The 23,535-nt window shown below is 35.1% G+C and overlaps 2 long non-coding RNA genes across 2 annotated transcripts in view; one reads left to right on the forward strand and one right to left on the reverse strand.

The window, feature by feature from the left end:
- Positions 1-23,535, reverse strand: part of LOC306665335 — an 811,245-nt gene that overhangs the window by 565,629 nt on the left and 222,081 nt on the right. The gene's annotated exons all lie outside the window — the stretch shown is intronic.
- On the forward strand, positions 13,457-23,097 carry LOC306665333. The gene is made up of 3 exons (XR_013764983.1): positions 13,457-16,246; positions 22,202-22,308; positions 22,919-23,097. It is a non-coding gene; the product is annotated as an uncharacterized lncRNA (long non-coding RNA).

The raw sequence follows: 23,535 nt of genomic DNA on the forward strand, positions 1-23,535 counted from the left end.
AAATAAGCAGAGTAAAGAATGGAGACAAAACACCAATGGGAAAAGTGTAGAGTAGGCTGAGGGCAGAAAGCTTTGATGATATTATTCATACAGTGCTTAGTTGTAAAACATTTTTAGAACATTCTCAGTGTGAGACAGACATTTATTTTGGCATTATGGAAGGGGAAGGTCAGATCTGGAAGATAAACTGTAGGCAGAAGTTATTGTCACAGTACACGTGCCTGTGAGTTCAGCCCTGGTACCTCTACGTGAAGGCCAGGTTGTTCATCCCCATCAGTTGCTTCTGGTTCATTTAACATGACTCTAGGGTAGCAGGACTTTAAATGACCATGCCATCCTAAAGACTGTTCAATGAATTCTTGAGATGACTATATTCTGACAGGCACATGGAATTCAGACTAATCCAGAACTTCCAAATTGCTAAGTAGAATCTTTATAACCATTTGGGCTGCAAAGTAACCTAGGGAACTAGTTTGGAAGATGTGTGATACCCATCTCAAGGCTCGTATCCACCGGCCATCTTAGGAGTGGTGGCACTTTTTTGCCTCCCTTTCCCCCAGTCAGGTGCTACTTGATTGCCTCCTCCCCAAGAAGCCTGATCATTATTAGGGAAAAACACTGAAAACAAATACGATCACATGATTCTTCATAAGCAGCAACTGAACAGGAACAAAACTGAAATAGTTTAATTCACATTGGGCAAAAAAAAAAAAAAAAAAAAAAAAGCTGAAAATAAAATGAATTCATATGTTAATGATATTTCAAGAGTAGACTGTTACGTCCCTGAGGCACTCAACAGCTGTACAATAGGGATTTTAATCAGCAGTGGTATCTGGACCTAGTGCTACAAGCTCATGAGATCCGAATATGAGAATTCCTTCTTGCCAAGGCTCCAGGTACTTCAGTTTGGGAGCTTGAAGTGGATCCTGATAAATCTCTTTATACCATGGAAATTGGCAAATGCTATAAATCAGGATTTTTTTTTTCTTTTGTAGAGAGTCAATGAGCCAGTTTACCAGCATACCACTGAGTTACTTGCACATTTAGAAGAGATCCAATATAAATATGCCTTTGTAATTAGGAATGTTGCTTGCTAAGTAAATATTTAAAGAAGGCACTGCTAAAGAGAATATTTTTTAGACTTTCTAGGGTGAATCTTTTATTAACTGTGACATAACAGCTAGCAAAAGCCAGAGCTTGGTCTCCCCATCCTTAAAATGAGAACATAATAATACCTGTTTTATAGGATTGCTTTGATGATGGAATGAGTTAAGTGTGTGATACTTTTAAAAAGTGCCTGGCTTAATGAATATATTCTATTAATATCATCAGAAGATGAGAGTGTGTGGCTTTTTAGTCTTCTAAAAGACTGCTTAATTCCAGTGTTATTTTCCTTCTTTAACTTGTATGTCCTTTAGAAGCTAATACCAAACTTCCCCAAGTTTTGTAAGGTTACCTTAAATAAAAGCACATCAAATCACTTTGAAATGCATAAAGCACTATGTAAATGAAAGGTACAATAATTATGTTAAAGTCATCATCTTGGATTTTGTTTATACGGCATCTTTGAAATGAGCATCAGATTTTTCTCTAGGCAGTTACTGCTCCTACAGAAACAAACACAGATGGTGCCCAAACTTCCTACTGAATAGTTTTAGGCAATAGCATTTATCAAAATACCACAGGTCACTAAATGTACAAAGACTCAAAACAAACCCCACATCTCAGTGTCAGGCCAGCATGGTAATTTAGGCAAATAAGCCTTTGTTTGATAATTCAAGGATTTTCTGATGTGTAAAATACACTAGCACAACAGAGAATCTTACGTGTAAGCTGTCTCACAAAATAGGATATCAACATGTGACTTCTTTTAGAGAAAAAAATTCATTTTTTCTTCTCTAATATGCATTTCTAGCTAAAGTAACACCAATTGGTAGTGCATGCAGCTGTCCCCATTTGTCATTGACCTTCTAGAAGTGTCTTAAAGATACTTTTCTTATACTCAAACCTCAGAACCCAAGCTTTGGAGTATAATCTTCCATCCTTGAGTGAGATAATTCCATGATTTATTTACCTCGGCTCTCTTAATGTGGTTTTCCATTGTTTTAGGCCTATTTGCCTTTGAATCAGTTCCTTGCCTGTCCTCTGGCTCAGTGAAGGGGAGGAGATCTGATCCCTGACCCAGGTGCTGCTGACTTCTGCCCATGGAGTCTTTGGGGTGAGGACTTTGGCAGAGACCAGAAATTAAGAAGGGAGAAAACTGGGCATTTCTCCTGACATGCATTTTGTCTCCTTCTCTTCCTGGGGCAGCAGTCGCTTCTCTTCCCTGCTCCCTCCCCAGCTTGCCCTGTTCCAGTCCCCACCAGGTATTAAGGCTCCTGGTTGCTGTAGCATATCTCTTTTCCCTGTGTTTCTTTAATCCAGGGCTGGCATCCCCTGTTACCAATTTCTGAATTGTCTTACCTTTTTCTGTTTTTCTTCTTCTCTTTGATTACCTTTTTTCCTGTTTTTACCATTTTCCTGCCACTCAAATATTCCAAGCGAATCCTGTTTTCCTAATTGGGCCCTGATTGATCCCACATCTGACACAGGCAACTGCTCATACTGAATTCTTGGGCAAGTAACACTGCGAGAAGGGCAGTTCTGTTATTCTTCATAATGATCTGAGAGACCCTTCTGGACCATGAGCTCCTACCACCACTGTTCTCTTTGCAGCTCTTCTTCTTTAGTTAAATGATGACTCTACCTTGAGCCTGCTCTGTGCCATGTCCCTGGGATGGAGACAGAAAGTATTTTTCTTTGTTTCTGCTAACATTAGTGTCAGAAGACACTCAAGCATCACGCCTGATTATTAACCTAGCCTGTCTATCCTCTTCACAGTGCATTCCTCAAATGCACAGCAGGGAGCTGGCTTACAGGTGGCCGAGCTGCTAAATGTTAATGCCTTCGGGGTAAGTCACAAAGGATGACAAGGTCTCCAGACCTATTTCCGCATTCATGAATATTAGGATTGGGATATGATAGGTTAGTTACATGCTAGAGTTCTGTTCCTTTGCTTTATTTTCAAGGACACAAAACAACTTCATATCTTTAAAGTTCAGATTAGTTTTATAAACATTTTCTTAATCCGAAAGTGTCAAACTAGAGTTGTGTGTCCCATGCATTTCTAAACCTATTTTGGACTTATGCATTGAACCATATATCAATGCTGTTTCTAAAAATAATGTTTTGTGAGATCTTCCATGTTTTTTTCCACTCTTGCTATTCTGTTGCAATACTCCTCTTCCTGAAATGAGCTGCTTTTTCATTTTCTTTTGTTGTATTATGAATTCTTGTCCCAAAATCACCTTTCTGGGGGTGCTCCCTGAGCTTCCCACTTCCTATTTGGGCTGTGTTGTGTGTGGTCCCCTTGTTTGTGTTTCCGTCATGTATTATGTGAGATAATACTTTTGCCTCCCCGTTTTCTGAATGGACTTGAAGCTCCATAATAACAGGACTGTGTTTCATCTTTGTACTTCTAGCACCCAGTAACTTCCTTGGCATTTAGGAATCATTCAAAACATATTTTTAAAACTGTTTCTGAACAGCACTCCAAACCTTCTGGGGCCTCCTGGGCTGGGCAAAATTTAGTACTAGGTTTTGGAAAAGGAAAGTTTTTATTTTTTAATTTTTTTTTAATATTAGGAATATTTTACTAACAAAATAGTTATTAAAAACAAACCTAGTGTTTATGTCTTGCTTTTCAAATACTGATGGCCTTGTTGAACAACAGGGATACACAAGGGAAACGGGCAAATATGAAGAATGGTAGCACTTTAGCAAGTTTAGGATAAACTCAAATCTTTACCTTGTTTTTGTTCTTTTTCACCAGAAGTTGCATCCTTTTCCTGAGTGTGTCTTCCTAAATTTAAGCCTTTATTTTTCGTGTCCATCTAAATATATTCTCGCTGCCTCTACCATCAATTAAGTAAATGTCATGTCTCTAACTCATTTCCTTTAAAAAGGATGAGCTCAGCCGTGCTCTGTTTATCCCATTTATAATGGCTCTCTCTGCACACTTTGGTCCATTGCCTCCGGTGTCGTTTCTCATGCATCTGTTTATTCTACCCAATTAGACTCAGAGCTCTGCGGTCAGAGGTACTTTTTCTTTTATATCTCCTCACAGCATGTTCACAGCATAGACTTATGAGCTAAATGTCTTCTACATTTCACCAATATCTGTGCTGGTATTTTTAGCTCCTTGTTAAATGAACATACTTGTGGGCTCACCCTGCAGCTGGGTCCACAGGCACTGGACCACCTACACAGGACACAGTTCTGAGTGGTTTCCTTATTCTAGACCAGAGATGCTGCAGGTCAGACTGGGTAGCACAGGAACTTCAAGACCCCATCTACTTTCCTTTAGTGCAAGGAATATTCCTAAGCTACCTTTTCCTGGGAACCACCCTTGTCCTTCTAACAGTTGTCATCATTGATCATTGGTTTTCTGTCACAAAATCTGTTCATTTTCTTCATACAACTTATAATTGCATACTTATGAAAGTATGTATAGAATAAGCACATAAAGTGAATAGAGAAAAATTATATAAATATGCAAAATACAATAGTAGATGTAAACTAAGTAACATATGAAAGACACCAATATGCACGAGCATATGCCATGTGTTTACTTTGTTTTGATTTTCTCTTTCCATCCTCAGATTTTCTTTACCTCAACTTCCTTCACCTCTAAACACCAAGCCTACTAGGGATCCTGGCACATAGTAGGTACTCATAAATATTTATTGAATAAATAATAGGTGAATGAGTGAATCAACGAAAGCAAAGAATTCTTAACAATCATTAAGTATATCACATCTTAAATTTTACTCAACAAAAAACATAGAAAGGAGAGAAGTAGAGCCCAGAACTAAAAGAAGTCCCATTTTTTTTCTCTCTACTCCAAAAAATTTAGAATCCGTCTCATTCCAGAAAGAGGCTCCCATATTTCTCAGTTTGTTTGTACCTAGAAAAGAAAAAAAAGAAATGCAAGAAATCTCTGCTGTTCACTATTGGTGCTATTCACTAAAAAAGACCATAAATATTTTAGTTAGAAAGTTAATGATTTCCAAATGGTGTAGCAAAAAAGCTATTTGAACATCTCTATACTTACTGCTGCAATCTATTTCTTCTCTACTGCTAAATCCTGATACCTTTAGAATATACCCATAGCAAATGCTCTCCTTTCTCCTGAATAAGAAATCCTGGTGAGAGGAAAGAGTGAAACATAGTTACAGGAATGTGCAGTAGAGTGTGGGGTGACCCAGACTGTCTGGTTCCAACTCCTGGTCCACAGATAGAAAGACTGCTTTCTTTGTAGGCAAGTCATGTCACCATGCTTCACTTCTGTTTCCTCCCTTGTAAAATGGAGATCATAAAACCTAACTCAGCTGCATTCTTCTTAGTATTAAATAAGTTAGAACATGTATAAAGCCCTCATAATAATGCCAAGCACAAAGGTAATAATAAATGTTCGTCAGTCATATTCTTATTCTTGATATAATTATTTTTGTCACCATCTCCAAATTAATACAGATTTACTGCTGATACAGAATGGATAAATTCCCACTCGGACTAAGCAAGGATAAAGAGAGCAAAGGAATAATGTATACACAAGTAATAGTAAGAGTGAGATGAGAATATAGCCATAGATGCATTAGAAATGTAAATAGGCATGGTATAAATTCAGATTCTCAAATATTGTTTTGTCCTCTTGATAGTTTTCTTCCCTTAATTCTTACCCTTAAGAGAAAATGTTTCTTCAGATGTCATTTAAGTACCTAATGAATACTACTTTTGTATCATCATCTTTGTTCCAAACACATTTGGAGAACTTTTAAGTAACTCCAGCCTTGCTAAGGAATCTCAACTGATTTAGCTCAAAGGTCTTCAAAATATTCATTCAAAGGCTATTCACATTCCCCATAGATGTTCAAATTCCTTTGCTTCATCAAAAAAGCACTATTCAGTTTTTATATTGCTCAACTGAAAAGCATAAAAAATAACATCTTTATTGCCCTTATAAAAGCAATAAGCAAACAAAAAAACCTCATCTGCCTTTCCCCATGTTTTTCATTCTTTGCTAATGTATGCATGATTTCACTTAACAAATATTTAGATAGATCCTATTACATTGCCAGGCACTGCACTAGATACCTGATATACAAAGAAACATAAAACTATGAAACAAAAAGCAGTTAAAAAAACAGTCTCTCCTTTCACGAAGCCTGGAGTCTAAAGAGGGTTTGTAGCAATAAGCAAAACATATATCCCAGCTACAAATTGAGTTAATAATTATGACAGAAGTAAATGAAAAACTAAAACAGAAAAATGGGAATGGGCAGTGGGGAGATTGAGAGTTGTTAGACCAGTTACAGGAGGCCTTCCTGAGAAAGTAAGAAACACCAATTGCTGCGAGCAAAACAACTGCTGGCAGAGAGGACATCAGTGCAGACGCTGTGGTGTGGGAAGGAGCATGAGCAAGTCACTGAGTCTGCCGCTGGACCCTGGTGAGCCAGGGAGGATGGCATGAGAAGAGCTTGGAGGGACTGGTATTGGAACTGGCATGCTCTGATACATGCTTTGAAGGACAACTGTGGCTGCTGGAGGGAGAACTTGTGGAAGGAGGAGGATCTGAGTAAAATAACACAACCTAGCAGAATATCAGAGCAATCCAAGTAAGAAAATTTTATAGTTTAGATTTGGAGAACTAGACAGGAGAAATGATTGGGAGGTGCTTGGATTGGAAAGAAACCATGTGTGATCCCTGAGTTTCTGCCTCAAGTATTGGATGATAGTTCTACTACTGAGGAGGAAAACTGGGGAAATACCAAGAGTTCTGTCTTGATCAGGTTAATTTTATGATACTTATGTGATAGCTGATGGAAATGTTACATAGTCATTTGATTACACTGATGTGGAGCTGTTATATAAATGAGCCAAAGATGGCTTCTGTGCATCAACCCTTAGGCCATTTCTTCGCTGCAGGCTGAAACCCATTAACTCAAGAGTCAACCAGGGGGAAAAAAATCAAATTTTTACACATGCATTAGTTTATTTTTTAAATATGCTATGCAAGCATATTTTTAGCCATATAAAATCAACCTGTTTTGCATACCCCACAACACTTCACTCCACATCTGCTAGAATAAATCCCAAGTTATCAAAACCTAAACCTAATCACTACTGCCCTTTGATGCTCTCTGACCTGGCCTCCACCTCCCAAAGTAGCCCTCAGATAAAGGTTCTGTGTATTTCCTCCACCTCGTGGTCATATTTTTTTCTTGATCAGGCTCAAAAATTCCTCAAACTCCTTTAGGAGCTCAAAGAAAATAATCTGCCCTGGAGATGACTTTCTGGAAACAATGAGCATAGAAATAGTGAATTGATGATTCAATGATATTGCTTCAGAAGGAGTGTGGGGGTCAGGGTATCCTAGGACTGAATTTGAACAGTTGAAAAAATTGAGATCTGGTAAAAAGGAAAAACATACAGTTTCAGGCCACACTCCAGTCTCTTCCTTTTCCCAGCCATGCTTGCTGACTGCCTCTCTCTGTCCCTGTGGTCTTTCAGTGGCATTGCTTTACCATAATGTTTCAGTATCTGGTATTTCTCTCCATATGAGGCTCTCCTTGAAGGTCCAGAGATCTAACTAGAACAACACCTGATATTGAGTACTAAATAAATATTTTCTGCCTGCCTGACTGACTGGATGACCTTATCAGGATGCATTCAGGAAAGGATAGTGATAATGTTTTGAGAGGATTCTGGTGGCTGGGGATGGTTAGGACATCTCTTGATATCATAATGATTATTTTCCATCTGAAGTTAGAGCATACTCTTACTCTGATGAAAACCCTGGGATATTGGGCTCATGTGTATTGTACAATAGAAACTATATAGGGAGATAATGGATTAATACTGAAATAGTTCAAGAAATTAGGAAGGCCGTTAGTTTCATAAAAATTCAGGACGGCTTAATACCAATGGCTAGTATAAAGTTTAGCTTATAACATTGTCACATTAGTTTGGTTTTCCTTCTTTAGAAGAAATCTAAAATAAAGAAAAAACTTTAGGTCAAGTTGTATAAGATCTGAATTTGAGTCACTTCTGAGATTTTTTTGTTCCTAATTAGTAATCTTTGTGTGTGTGTGTGTGTGTGTGTGTGATTTCAGTGCTCTGATCTTCATTTAAGGAAGCAAGATTGGTCCAAGCATATTGTGAGTTAGGTCACTACTTCCCTGTTTTTGACTAAGATATTGTTCATAATTCACAATATTGCCTTTCACAGAAACTAATATTAGAACATCTGTTACCTCAATCATAGCATTTAATGACTATGGTAGAAAAAATTCAGAAATACTTCATAGCAAAACAAGCAAATGAGATGCATACAAGATCATAGAAGCTAACTGAGTAACAAACTTCTATCCACAAAAGTGTCATAGACATAAAGTAGCACAACAGCTTCCATATCATTTAACTGTGGCATAAAATTGGTCATAAGATATGTTGCATATTAAATGAAAATGTTTTTGGTATAAAAGATAAGTAATCAATTATTTTTGGGTATTGATTAAGAGATTTATCCTGATTCCAAATTTTAAAGATTTAATAAGTGCATCTTAGAATTGATATTTTAAAATCCTGGGTCACAATTCATTTCTATGGCAGAGACAAATGGTTAACAAATGTTAGAGCTCTGTATTAAAGTTACATAATTATCTATAATTAGGTATAATTGTAGATAATTACATATTACCTTACATAAACATCATGCCTACTTAACTTTTTGATATCTGTTAGTGAAAATACTGACAGAGGCCAGTCCCTCATCTGAGATATAAAACAAGTAAAATTATAAACCTAAATATGAAAAATCCTACATGTCAATTTATTGTCATTGGTATCAATAAACATTTTCATTATGATTTATCATTTATAGAACACTTGCATAATAATTTTAAATTATATTCCTAGAATCACAAAAATAAAGGTTAAAAAATGATAGATTGCATATTTAAATAAAAGCATATGTATTCATCTTTTACCTATTACTTCCTGTTAAAAAAATGAATATAGGGAAGAGGAAATACTGGGGAATGATACAGACCAAATTATAAAGATTGTTATACTGTGTGATATATACTAACAAATTCTGCTATTATGTATAATTATAATGCACCAATAAAAAATGGGAGAAAATTAGATACAGAAAAGCTCAAGTAACTAATGAACTTTTCTGGTTGCACAGGAAGTGAAGTGTGTTTTTTTTGACAAGTGAAGATGATGTTGTGGATGCCAAGAAACTCGGGGACTTTTTTTAACATACACGAAGGCCAGATCACAGACTGTATTTGTCATGACTTTATAAGTTCAGGAAACCACAATAATTGTCTTTAATGAGAACATATATTGTAGCATTTCTCCACAATTACCAAATACTATTCTTTTTTTCTTTTTTCCTTTTGTTTATCATTTTGGTACTGGAGATTGAACCCAGAGTCTCAAGGTAGGGACATGTTCCGTCTCTAGGCTACATAGCCAACTCACAGGTGCTTTTCTGTTTGGCATACCTAAAATAATTTCCTTGTAATTATTTGTTTTCTTATATAATAAATGATCCTCTAGAAGTGAGAAGGAGTTCATGTATTTTTGTTATATGTACAAAAATCAATACAGGAGAGAAAAAGTAGTGATCCTCAGAGGGACAGACACATACTATGCAATATGGCCTTTGAGGCATCTGCCTACTCCTCTGGATCTGAGAGCCACAGGCTCTGGACACAAACTGGTTTAAGGCACCTGAGGCTGCTGGAGTTTATTTAGTAATCATTGTAGGAAAAAAAATATTTATAGCATTGTGTGCTCATTTACATAACATTCCTATAACTCAAAACTACCCAAGCAAAGATTATCACTGTATGAAAATATTAATGTTTTCTAGCTGAGTTATGGGAATTGCCCAAGATCGCACCATAAGGTGATCGCAGTGAACACTTTTGTGTCCACTGATTCTTAATCTTTTCAACAACCTTATGAATATGTTATCCTGATTTTACAAACAAGGAGGCTGACATGATGCTCAGAGATTTAAAAACTTGCCAGGTATACTTCTTGTAAATGATAAACTGAATACACCAGAAAACTGTTAAAGGCTAAAAAAATGCTTATTGGAAAGAGTATGTGAAATAATACTGTAGCACCATACATATCACCATCACAATGATGAGCCTAAATATCATGGTTCTACTTAAACTGGATAGAGGAGTGTTAGTAAAGGTTGTGTAAAGAATACAAGGGTGATCCATTTTAAGATGTGATGGAAACAAAGTGAAAATGTTTTCCTTGTAGATGTTTCTGAGCCTTTAATGTGCTATCATGCTCCCAAAGCATTTTATCACCAATCCCTTCTTCACCTGCTTCTGCACACAGTAGCATCTTATGGGGATAAAGGTCTAGGAAACACTGAAATGACTAACCTTGAATATCCTGAGATTATTCAGCTGCCTATCCAAAAGCTCCATGGAGTACTCAAATATCACATTTCCTTCACGCAAGCATTGCTCTCTCTCTTTCTCCCCAGAAGAAATTTTTCTTTTAAAATCTTTTTAGAATTTCTGATATATAGTAGCTATCTGATATTTATGACATGAGCTGTAACTAGGAAATAAAACGTGTATTCCCACACATATGGGAAAATACGTATATATGAACACATGCACATGTATCATAATTTACATATGCAAATGAATCATCTTAAGTGGCCACCTTGGAAAGCCATGCATTTCCCAAATAAAATTTAAAATGCAATTTTAAATTACATTTTAAATATTCTCATAACTAACTTATTCAAAGGGGAAATTTTTCTGTAATGAACTAAAAATATTTGGAGCAAGTAGGAAATGAGCCTCTCAAGTAATGAAGTTGATTTCCTTATGAGAGAAATGGGTTATGAGAACAGTTACAGAAGCAAGTTAGAACCTATACGTTAGAAAATATTGGCAGTGTTGAAATAGGCATATAGACTAATTGTGTCTACATTGGGTAAGATGCAACTTTTAATTTTTGTTTAAAATTTATTCTTGTTAGATTAAGTGAAGAGTATATATTTAAATACATTCAAGCAAATAATTTGTGTGAAATAGGTAATAAAGGAATGATGAAAAAGAAAGTGAATGCTCTGACTTCTAGGTATTCAAGCTAAAAATAAATAATTTCACTGCATAAAACAAAAGAGAAACTTGTTCTTGAAATGGAGAAAGGAAATACCATCTGTTTTGAATTTTTTGATATCCTGATGTGTCCCTTCAAAACTTTGGGACTTCTCAGACACATTAAATAATAAAGTAAGTGGTGAGGGTTATCTTCCAGCAGACATGAATTTGAATCTCAGACCACATATGGACAAATTATCTAATATTTCCAAGTTTCAGTTTCCTTATCTAAAAAATTATATGATTGAGGGGATTCAATGTGACAATGCAAAGAATATCCTTGGACCAATTAAATTATAATTAACCTGATTAACTGATGATAATTTCAAAATTGAAATTTTAAAGTCATATTTTTTTAAAATTTGTGAGAACACTTTCTTTGCCTGAATCTCAAACTCACTTTGCTTAGAACTGTTAGTATTCTGTCAGACCTTCAGACAATATTTACTAAACATTTCCAAAGCACAAACCACTGTGCCAGAGGTACAAGATGACACAAAAAGTTGTGTTCTCAAGTAGCTTATGGTTGATTGGAGAAATGAAATTCATAGCATATTATAATACCCATTAGAAAAATATTCAAGAAAGATACCCATGAAGACTATAGAAAGTTACAGAAAGGCTAGTTCTGACCAAGACTAGAGAAGTCTTCATGCTAAGGGACAATGAAAGGAAGAACTGAGGATATCTCAAGTAGAAATGTTTGATAATGACAGTTAAATTAATAGGAATATCATCGATCAAAAAATGAAGACCCCAAAGTGTATTTTCAGAATAGTGCAATTGGTTCAGTTGATTTACAATGCTTAAATGAAGTCACAATTAGATTGTAGATAGACCCTGGACAGATTTGTGAGATCTGGAATACTAAGGGAATAAGAATGGACTTTATCAGATGGGCAATGATGAGCTAGTTAAGGTTTTTGAATATGGGAGTGGTGTGATGAATGCAATATTTTAGGAAGCCTAACCTGGAAACTTCCTATAGTGAATGTTGAGAGAAAAAAAAAATCCAAAGTGAGAAGACCAATAAGGAAGTTATTGAAGTAATCCACAGGAAAATGGAGGTACACCTCTAACAATGGAAGGAAGGGCATAATGTTGGCTGAATGCTGGGAGGAGCTGGGCATGGTGGTGCATGCCTGTAATCCAGCGACTTGGGAGCCTGAGGCAGAAGGATCACAAGTTCCAGGCCAGCCTAAGCAACTAAGTGAGGACTTAAGCAACTTAGCAAGACCTGTCTCAAAATAAAAAATAAAAAGGGCTGGGGATGTGGCTCAGTGGTTACGTGCCCCTGAGTTTAATCCCTGACACTAAAACAAAACAAAACAGGAGAAGACATTGGGAGAGTTAGAGAACTTCTTTGGAGGTTATATTTCCATAATGATATATTAGGCACAATAATATAATTCAGATTTTATTCTTTTTGAGCATGTTAATGGAGTTAACCAAGGTAAGAGGCTTTGACTCAACTGAAGGAGTCACAAAGAAGAGCTTGTCTAGGAAAGTGGCACCGAAAATGGGAAGACAAGAACAAGTATGTGAGAAACACTTGGCAGTAAAGAAGTCTAAAGTTCAAATCACCAGTTCATCTGTTCTCTGTCTTTGACTATCATCTGTCTTTAGTGTTTGCTACTTGATCATGTCCACAATTTCTATCTAAAGTGACCTGATCCCTGGCATGTCTGTTAAAGGAAGATTTTCTTCACATTTCTCTTCCATGATGCTGAGGATGAGTAGATGCAATCCAGCTAGCACACACACACACACACACACACACACACACACACAAACACACAGAATTTTTTAAACATGGCTGTTAGTCATTCTCAAGAGGGTATATCATTATGGATAAATGACCATCTATTGTGTTGACACTAACCCCCTTCAAGTTAGACACTTATGAATAATAATGACATGTAAAAAGTCAGACTGGCTAAACACTCAACAGTCTTCTGTGATATACAAAGGACATTGTGCAACCAATGGAATATTTTTGAGTGATGAATTGATTCTGAGTATTGGTTTACATAGTGTAAACTGAAAATCTATTCAAGTCACAAGAATCTCTTGAACTTGATATCTTAAATGACTATTTATTCTCCCTCTGTAAGAATGACTTAAAAATGATTCTCCTACAGCAGTTTATGTATTTTAAACTTTCACAGAAATATTTAGACCTACACTGATATTATGAGTAATGTAACAACATATACCCTTCATTCTTCTTCAGTAAATAATATTTTCCAAATGTTTGCAGCTTTTTATTATCCCTTATATTTTTCAATTGAATATTATACAGCAAATATCAAATGTGTTATTTGAAAATAATTGTGAATGTATCTCTGATAAGAACTATTTTTGTCATAACAAGCATTCCTTTGTTATAGCATAAATCCTTAATATTATATATCATGTATCCCATGCACACATGTTGCCAGCTGTGTCACAGATATTGCTTTATGTTTGGTTTGTTCAAATCAGGATCCAAAGAAGATTCACACATCCTTTTTTGGCTACCCTATCTATAATATATTATGATTTTTGTCATTTGGTTTTTATGTCTCTAATAGTCCTCTCCTAATTTTTCTCGACATTTATTTACTGGAAAAACAAATTTTATTTCATAGGCTGTCACACTTTTCTACTTATAAAACAAAACTATAACTCACTCAACATTATTCAGTGAAAGCATCCTGAGTAATTACTACGTATAGGACATTGTACTAGGTGCTAAGTGTGACTCAAAGATGACTGTAATCTGGAGGAAAAGGAAAATTAAAAATGCACAACTATGGTGACGAATAGTGGCAATATAACTTTCATGGTATGATACTATGGTTTTAAAAGCAGAGGTATGCTTTAGAAGATGAGGGCAGTCAGTTGTTAAAGTTACTAGGTAAGATAGATGTGTTAGACTGACCAGCAGTTCAAGAAGTTTGTTTGGTATGGGATAAAAAGAGAAAGTTCAGGGCTGGGGTTTTTGCTCAGTGGTAGAGCATTTGCCGAGCATGTATGAGGCACTGGGTTCAATCCTCAACACCACATATAAATAAATTAAATAAAGGTATAAAAATACAGTAACATTATTTAAAAAAAGAGAAAGTTCATTCTATGATTGAAAACCTTGGAGGAAAAAAGACATAAATATGAGAAGTGGGGAAAGAGAGATATCTGTAAGGGATTAATAAAAATCATTCAGTGAAAGAACATTTATGAAGGCTATATCTAAAAGATAAGTAGGGACAGGTTTGTGAGTACATTAAATGTCAGGCTAAATAGCTTGACCATTGTCCTCAAGAACAGAAAATAACTAACTCCATTCATTTTTCCTTATATGGGAGACTGTGCACATTATGTAAACATAGATAGTTCATTAGCAAGCAAAACACCAGCTCATTTCATAAGGGAACTTTAAAAACAGTTGATGTACTCCAATAGCATCATTTTCAAATATTTATAGCAAATTGGCAAGATAATTTGATGTTATATTTTGTCCAATAACCAAGATTCTCCATTTAAAGGAGGGCAAATTAGAACTGATTTAACCAACACCTACTACACAGTAGCTGAGAAACCTTCATAAAGCAAAATGATATAACAGTAAAAAACAACTCAACAAATTTAACATATCAGAGATGGGAGATGATAGCCCTAGTAAAGATAGGGATACTAGTTATGCAAACCTCAAACTCTAAACTTTTCATCTATTATGAAAACGCAGTGAAGTTTGTAATATGTCTGTTTACTACCAATTGTAAATATATATTAACCCACAAATTCTTTTCACCAGAATAATACTTATTGAGTTTAATTAGTAAAAGATTTTCACATGACTACTAAATCATCAAAGGTATCAAAGAAAATATTGAACTTAGTTGTTTTATTGGTAAGTATCTTCTTTCTGTATGCTCTTTCTTTAATAAATGGTGAACAGGATATTCAATATCATTATAGATTTTTTTCATGTTATTGGGTGCCCACATATGCCAGAATTTGTGCTAGGTTTTGCAGAGGACAAAACTCTAAATAAGATGTGGTAGTAGTATTCCAGAGGCTTGTATTCTAATGTAGATGATTAAGCACATAGGTATGGAAGTAAAATTATGGGCAGGATTGAAATAAAGAAAGAAAATCAGCTGGATTAGTTTAGGGTTTCTCAACAGTAATACTATGGATATTTTCAATTAGCTATTTCTTGATAATTCTTAGTGGTAGGAGACCTCACCTCCTCAATTCTGAGAACCAGAATGTCTCCAGATATTTTTAAATGTTCCATGGGGACAAATTACCTGCCATTTTGAACCACTGGATTAGATGGAAAGTCCTATGTGCACTTTGCTAATGAGGACATCTTCCAGGACAAAAATCAAGGACAGCTGATAGAGGTGTGGGTCCTGATGTGACTAAGTGGAGAGGAGAAAAGCTTTCAGGAAAAAGAGAATACAATGAGAAAGTAGCTAAACTCAATATGGGAAGGCAGTGGGTAAATATAAATTATGCTCAGGAATCATATGGCATTTAAAATTTGGGAGGTGGTTAGTTTTAAAAAAAATGCCTGATACAATAAAAAGCGATCAAATTATTGAGGTCTTTGAATAAAAAATAAGGAGTATTTTTTTAAGTTTCATAGAGATGCCATTTGAACATATAAGTGAAGTGCATAAAGAATTATTTTGGAATGTTAATGTGGTATTTTTGGATGGAATGATTGATCAATAAGAGAAAGTCCATTTGAGGTATGGGATTCAGTTAAGGACATACTTTGGCAGAAACTTATAATGTATTTGGGGATATGTATATCTCAGAATGAAGATAAGAGAGGAAGAACAAGTAAGGAATTCTATAATATGCTTCTATGTTTGATCTCATAAATTGTTGTTGGCATTGTTTTCTCAGAGTGAACACTTCTTGATACAGCTGATTGGCAGATGTGCCCATATTTTCTGGGACTCCAGCAAGTGGAAAGTTATGGCCAATACTGTGAAATGGTAAGGCCAAAGATGGTTTTATTCCGAACAATAACACTCCAGTGATATAGACACTATGAATCCAGACTTTTGAATAATCTTGTTGAAGGTAAATATTCAAGTTAAATTCTATGCTCTGGGATAGAAAAGGTGTTCACTACTTACCTGATGAATGAAGATTTCTGAAATTAAAATTTGTCCATATTTTTGGGTTGTCACCACAGAAGCAGACATTTGAAAGTCTCCCTATCTCTCCCATACTTTTAAGAGTTTCAATCTAAGTTTATAACTGCATTTCCCCATTTGCTGTATGAAATATTAGGGCAAGATGTAAGTCCATCTGTGTGATATATAGCTAGAGTAGAACCCCTGAGAACCTCCATTAAAACATACAGTTAAGTAAATTAACTCAATGGTCAGTAACAATACCGTTAATTTACTCTGAAAAGATATACTATCCCTTTGAACACTAAAACCTCTCTTGTATAGATAACATATTAAAAATAGGGAGATAAAGAAGCAACTCTCAAAGAAAGAGGCCCAGATAATCATCACCTTCCCTTTATCCCCACATCTTCTTCCATTATTGCCTAAGTCACCACTTACTTAGATACAAGAGAGGAATATTTTTTGAACCATGGAGACCTTTTATTCTGTTTATAGATGACTAGTGTATTTATTTTAGAAATTTTTAAAACTTGCATTTGTAGATTACAACTATATTTAGTAGACATCATACAATTGAAATGTACTTTTTGAAAGATGTAGAAGAAATTAAGTAATAAGAGATCAACTAGAGACTAAGAAATGAGAACCTAGGGACATTAGTGGGGAAAGATTAACTTCAGGCACAGAAATTTTGATTTTTGTTAAATTAAAAACTTGAGTTTCATAAATAGGGAATTAAGTATGGTAGAAAATCAAGAGTTTTTCTAGAAGTTAGTTATAAAATAGATAATAATTGCAAACTTGAGTGAGACAAGAGGCTGCCATAATAATAATCTAGATGTTGTTCATTTATCAAAAGCAATTTTTAAGTATCCACAGTATAAATGACACTTTACTAGATGCAAATTAATGCTTACTTGAACTAGGGCAATGTCTACAGAAATGAAAATGATCCTATTGAATATTAATAAAATATTTAGAACCCAGGTTTTTTTTCTAGTCCTTTATCCTTACATTTACCAGATTTTACATATTTTAAACCTATCCACAGTATTTGGATGCTTTCCTAAAATAAATTATATCAAGAACCATGTGGAGAATTTAGCTATTAGTTGCAGATCAACTGCTTGTCAGTCTGTACCAAAATGCCATATGTTGCTGAGTTAAACAGCATCAGGGTCTAAAGATGAGGGCAGGAGAAAGACAGGCGAGAACAATGCAGCCCCCTCCCAGTTCTATCAAAGGCTCTATTTTTGTCAGTCACCAGAGAATTGAAATCTATCCCAGTCCTGCAAGAATGCTTTTAGTGAGCTTGTGAGTGTGTTCATTAAAAGAAATGAATGAATCCAAATGGCTACTATTATTGATCATTTTTGCCCTTGTGGCTTTAGACTGGAAGTGGTTTTCAAGGGTCCCAAAAGCTATTACCAATTTTTTCCCCTTAATTTGATCTGCAGCATTGTGGACACAAGTCATTCTAGCCACATCTGATCTCTGCCATTGGGAGAGATAGTTGATGAATACAGAAACTTCATTTGAAAGACTTTTTTAATGCTTCTATATAATTTTAAATGTATATTGAACTAAATAAAAGAAAAAACACTTAGATTGTTAGAAAACTCAATTTCAGTCCCAATTTGACTTAAAGCATGGAGTGGTATAAAATCTAAAACTGTGGTTGAACAAAATCTTGTAGTCATTGTTTTACTTAATTAGTATAATGGTCACCCTATGGAAATTTTTAAGTAAGATTAATTATATTAATTACAATGACATGCTATTTTGGTACTTTGCAAAACTGTTAAATGGTATCAGTGAATTTTCTTTCATTTAAGTCCTTTTATGAAAGAACTTTAAGAAGATTTAAACATAGTAAAAATATTGTTCTATTTAAAACACAAGTACCATAAAGGTATCTCATCCATACATTCACGTGTACTCTTTGTTGTTTTGCGACATAAAAGTCCTTCATCACAACATGCAGTAGGTCATTGACACTTTTAAAAATATCTTTTCAAATCTTAATTTACTTTTTCATTTAAGTTAAATATATTTTAAACTAATACATAAAAACATTAAACTTGTATATGTGGAGTCATATGATGTTTTGATACATGTATACATTGTATAATATTTAGGTCAGGTAAAACATTTTCTATCTCCTCAAATATTTGTCATTGTGGGGCTAGGGCTGTATCTCAGTGGTAGAGCACTTGCCTAGTGCATGTGAGACACTGGGTTTGACCCTCAGTACCTCATAAATATAAAATAAAGGTATTGTGTCCATCTACAACTAAAAAATATTTTAAAAATATATTTATCACTGCTTATCATTTCTTTCTGAAATGTGCAGTATATCATTTTATTGGTTTTATTTGTTTGTTTGTTTGGTACCAGGGATTGAACCCTGTGATGCTTAACCACTGAGCACATCCCCAGCCCTTTTTATATCTCATTTAGAGACAGGATCTCACTATCTTGCTTAAGGCCTCACTAAGTTGCTAAGACTGTTTTTAAACTTGCGAGCCTCCTTCCTCAGCCTCCCAAGCCACTGGGATTACAGGAGTGTCCCACTGTTCCTGGATGTTGTTGTTTTATTATATACTCATTTTATAAGGAATTGTCCATGTTCGCCAGTGGTTTTTCCTCTTTTTTTTTGTAGTCTAGTAAAGGAGAGAAAATTAAACAGGCACATGTAAAAAGTGCTACCATAAAGAAGAGCACCCAGGAGAATGCCTGAATCAGAGCGAGGATTTTGTAAAATAGTGTTATTTTTCCCTTTTCAAGTATATTTAAAATTCTGACAAAGATAATGTTTCCTATGAAAAATGGCAACACAGACATGTGTCTTCCATAAACTGTCCCATATATTATGGGACAGATCTACAGTAATTACTATTTCCTTTTACATAAATTCATCAAAATTTTTCATATTTTGACATTGGTAGGAAATCTTTGAAAATCCACCACATTTTATATCTTAGGAGTCTCTTTCTGAGTCAGAATTCCTGTGTTTTCCCTCCTCTATTTCTTTTCCTCTTTTTCTCTGGATAAGTAAGTCTAGAAGTAGTTATTTTCTTTCATTGGTAACTATGATTTATCTGTTTCTAGAATAAAAAAGAGAAAGAAAGAAACACCGAAAAACCTGTGGTGCATTTTCTGCTTCAATAAATAGGTCACACTTTGTCAAATTCTGAATATATTAAGCCTTTGTGAAGTTCTGTTTTTCTCAAATGCTAGGTTGCTATACTGGATATCAAAGGGTAATTTATTTTGGTATAAGTAGACTGTTACTGCTTTTTTTTTTTTTACTCAAATCATGAATACTTCAGAAAAGATAACTGAGAGAGATAAATTAGGATGTTTAAGGAAGGGAGAATATTGGTTTTCATTTATATTTGTGTAATTGCACACTGCCCTCCAAAAGTATAGAGACAATTATTGTGACCTGAGATCTACAGGATATTGCCTTTGTTAATTTTCTGTGGCAGTGATGAATTTGAGGTGATTTATCCTTGAGAGAAATGTTCAAATGTCCCTGTCAGGAAAGTATTTTTGAACAACAAGGAGATCAAAAGTGACAATCTCTGTAGAACTGAACCTAAAGCATGGGCATTAACAGAGCTACATTTTTCAAAGGTATGAAATATAAATACTCAAGAATATGCTATGTGCAACCAATTCCCTATAAGTTTTTAATTTTATCTGAACCTTTGCTTTGTGAATTTGAAATTATTTTTCAAAATTGCTTCTGTTATAGCCTTATTGTTAGGATGAATTAATGCCATTCTGTTAATCCTCTCAGTTAAAATGAGAAACTATGATGTGTGCATATTCTAATCCAAAATGTATTTTTATTCTAATCAAGTGCCTAGCACAATGCCTGGAAGGTAATTTTTTCATCATTTTCTTTCCTCTTTACCTCCTGACCAGGACAGTTCTACATGCTACATGTCACTCTCCTCTGAAGATTATTTGGTATTACAGTAGTATTTAGGTATATTAAAATTTATTTTAACATACAAATTTATATTGGCTATGCTCAGATTTAATCCCAGCTCTTTCCCATAGTTGTTCCTGTCTTGTTTTAGAACTTGAATAATGCTGATTAAAACAGCAGCAGCTCCTCAATAAGTGAGAAAGTGAAATGCAAAGAAGACAAGCCCCCAGTCATGGAAAACCCATTAAAAAATCTGAAATTTCAGATAACAATCCTTTTTCTTTTGAAACTTCTTGTAATAAGTTATTTGCTCTATTTCACTGAAAAATAATTTCCTTCCTTGTACTGCTAAGCCACTTAAAATATGAGTGGTTGACTTCAAATGAATGTTTCCAGCTTTTTATTTACCACTTTTTTTCACTCTAACGATGACATAATTATCATGCTGCCTATTATCACAATGTTATGTTGAAGACCTGCACAATGAATACAGCATGACCTGTAAAGTTTGCATGTGATCAGTTGTTGTTATTGGCACCTCTTAACTATACTCCTCTTTCAAACAGCCCTTTGCTAAAGAGTTAAACAGATTATCTGTTTCTCCACTATAGTTATCTTGTAATTCCAAGAAAGAGGGTGGTTGGATGGGAGGAAGGAATGTATTTCCCATCCTTAAGAGTATGGAGACCACCCTCTCCACTCTTACTTCTGGGAAGGATTCTTGATCAAAGGGCCTCTACTTAATATCTTGCCTTGTAACTCTCATTTTGGGGAAGGGAGGGTGGTTTGATTCATGTGGAAAAATTAAAGTCTGCTGGCATCGATTAAAAAAAAAAAAAAAAGAAGAGCAGTCCCTTTGGTAAACGAAGAAATACCTGGGCATGTAGGTGAACACTAGTACCTTCATCAGAGAATCAACTTTTACTTTCTTCCCTGTTTATATTTATTTCTATGTCACTTTCACAACTATATTTACACCTCAGGAGAGTTTCATACATAGTCTGAACCAGTTATCTGTTGGGTGTTCTTGCTGACTGGTTTAGAGCCTTCTTTTCTAGTTTCATTCAAAAGACCATTCTGAGGAAAAAACATTTGAGACAAACTTTGAGTCCAGATTCACATTGTAACACGCTGAGCTTTCACCAAGATCACCCTGGATTCAGGTCTCCATTGCCACACACTTCAGTTTTGAACAAAACAAACTCCTAATTTACCACCCTACCTTCAATCCCCTTTCTTCTCATTGCACTGCTGACAGAAAGTCTAGAAAGATTTGCTGTATTGTAGCTCCTAGCTTAAAAACTTAAACCATCTCCCCTATCAATCAAGCCAGAGTTCTCAGTGACATTCCAAAGCCAGTACTAACTTACGTTTGAAGACCACAGATACAATTACCGGACATAATTCAATAGAGAGCCATTTACACATACAAACTTACAATCATATAGATCTGATATTTAGACTTAGATGCTACTTTTTTGAAAATATCTTCTGACCCTTCATCCTCGCCCTTCCCCCTCATAGTCCTTCTAGCAAACACATTAAGAGAATGTAACATACCGTATTATTATTTTTGCTTATTCTTCTGTGACTCCCATTAGAATGTTAGTTTCTTTGAGGCAGAAACCAATCCTATTGTCCTTGTTACTCAGATACCTAACATTGTTCTGTCATCTAGGAAATGCTCTTAGAATGAATATTGAATGAATGGCTGTTCCTGAACTAAGTAAGATTTCTTTTCTTTCTTGCTTTCTTTTTTCTTTTTTCTTTTTTGTTTCTTTTTGTTTTGTTTGGTACTCGGGATTGGATCCAGGTGTGCTTTATCATTGAACCACATTATCAGTCGTTATTATTTTATTTTGAGACAGGGTCTCACTAAATTGCCCAGGCTGTCCTTGAACTTGTGATCCTCTTGCCTCAGCCTCCTGAGCCACCCGGATTAAAGGCATGCACCACCAGACCTGGCTTAAGTAAGGTATGTCTGATGCTAAAAATTATATATCTCTTGTAGGTAATGTGCTGCTTTTCCTTTTTCTCCTTCTTTATCTTATTTCCCACTTCTAAAGCTTTTGATCAAAATTGAACTTCTTTGGAAATGATCAGATGTTCACAAATGAAAGAGAGAGATGTAACTTTAGAATTCCAACCTGAGTTTTAAAGCAATTTGTTTCCAAAGCAAACCTGTCTCTCCCTCCTGAGTCTCAAAAGCCACAGACTTAAGAGAGACAAATGGGAATTGTATGCAGAATCCTAACACAAGGGTTCACCACTCACCTCAGCTCTAAAAATATGCACCAAACTCTAAGATAGCTTCTTTGGGATAGTTTACATGTCCCATATTTGAGCTCAAGCTTCTCCCCCTTGGTGACAGGATGAAATCTAGTCCCTGCTCACCACTCTTGCCACTGTCACCTTGTCTCTAAGGGGTTTTAAGAGATAGAAGCCCCACTCCATGTGCAGCTATCCTGTGCTGCCTCAGTTCAGGCATCTGGACATCCACACTGGTGTACTAACATAGCCTTCATTTCATGTGAGAAATGCCCAAGAAGCTGTTCTCAATCTATGTACATCTCATTTGGTTTCAGGTACTTTCTTCTAAAAACAATCCTGCTCACTGTGGAAGACATTGGAACCTCCAGTGGTTGGAGTAGGGTCTTCACCACAAAGGCATCATTCACCTGTTTTTTACCTGCAAAAAGTATTCATTGGCTCAAACAGAAGTAACCTCCATTCACCTGTGATCTTCAGTTATCAGGCCCTATCATACAACTGTAAAATTTTTAAATAAATAGTGTTTTAAATATGTACATGTCTCCATTTCTATTATTCTGATTTCTTGTAAATTCAATATAATAACTAATGTAAGAGGCAAGAGTAAGAAAATAATCATTACATTTTCAGTCACTGTGTCTTTTTATAGACTATTATATCAGTACATAGTTTTGCTATCCCTTTGAGTGTATAGGAGTTAATTTAAAATTTTTCTACTGAGCATTTTAAAATATGTATTGACCCACAAACCTGTAAATGATTGAAAGTACTATTTGAGAGAAACCACTAACTCAGGTGTAGGAATATAGAATAACTGCAAGATTATATTTGACAAAGCAAGATCTGTAAAAATGTATTTCCATTGACAGTAAGTAAAAATAATGTGGTCTCTCAGAAGGAAATTTGAAATTTATCAGATAAAGCTTTTCAG

This window comes from Sciurus vulgaris (genome assembly GCF_902686455.1).
Source record: "Sciurus vulgaris genome assembly, chromosome: 7".
Classification (NCBI taxonomy): Eukaryota; Metazoa; Chordata; class Mammalia; order Rodentia; family Sciuridae; genus Sciurus; species Sciurus vulgaris.